The following is an 844-nucleotide window of genomic DNA, read 5'->3' as shown; positions in this document are numbered from 1 at the left end:
TGGATTTCAATTCAGCAAATAATTATTGTGAGCTTTGTGCTCTGCCAAAGCAACAAAGCGTTGCCACGGGCAGGGAGCCTGGGAGTGTACATGTCTGCATTGTGTGTCCCCTCTGTGTGTCTTTGGGAATGTGCTCTTGGCACGTGTCCTGCCTTAACAGGGCTTTCGGTGTGTGCATGTCTGTGTGTCGGTGCCTGGGTCCTGTGTGCTGCTGCTTGCTCGCTTTCCACCTTCACTTGTGCCCGCAGTCAGGCTCTGCACGTGCGCCAGCCCCCATGCGCACGTCCCCGAGTGACCTGTGCGCGGTGTGCAAGGACCTCCGGGTCGTGTGCACTTGGTGCGCTCGTGCCTTTCTCTCCGCACGCACGAACGCACTTCCACATGTCTGGGTGCACGTCCCCCTCGGTGTGTGCACGTTCCGTGTGCACGCCGCCCGTGTCTGTGTGCAGGGCGCTTCACGCGCGCGCTCGGGCCTGCGGGCGGCCAGGGACCCGCGCCAGGCTCCACGCGCCCCGCGGGGCTGACCTCCCCCCCCACCCCTCCCCGCGCCCGGCCGCGGGCCTCCGCGATTGGCCGCCCGCGCCCTCGCAGCCGTCACCCCTCCCTCCCCCCGCCACCCGCGCGCCCGCGGTCCCCGCTGTCCCCCGCGGTTCCGGCGAGGCCGCGCCGCGCTGCGCTCCGCTCCCATTGGCTGCGCGCGCCTTTGTGTGGCGGCAGCTGCGGCCCCAGCGCCTTTGAATGTCGAGAGGGGCCGGGAAGGGAGCCTTTCCATGGGCCATCTGTCTCCCCGCCAGCCGCCGCCCCACCGCCGCCCGCGCCCCGCGCTCCGCCTCCCGCCCCGGCG

This window comes from Herpailurus yagouaroundi, unplaced genomic scaffold (assembly GCF_014898765.1).
Source record: "Herpailurus yagouaroundi ecotype Mexico unplaced genomic scaffold, PumYag 142, whole genome shotgun sequence".
Taxonomy (NCBI): Eukaryota; Metazoa; Chordata; class Mammalia; order Carnivora; family Felidae; genus Herpailurus; species Herpailurus yagouaroundi.
The sequence above is the reverse complement of the archived record's forward strand: the minus strand, read 5'-3'. Positions refer to the sequence as shown.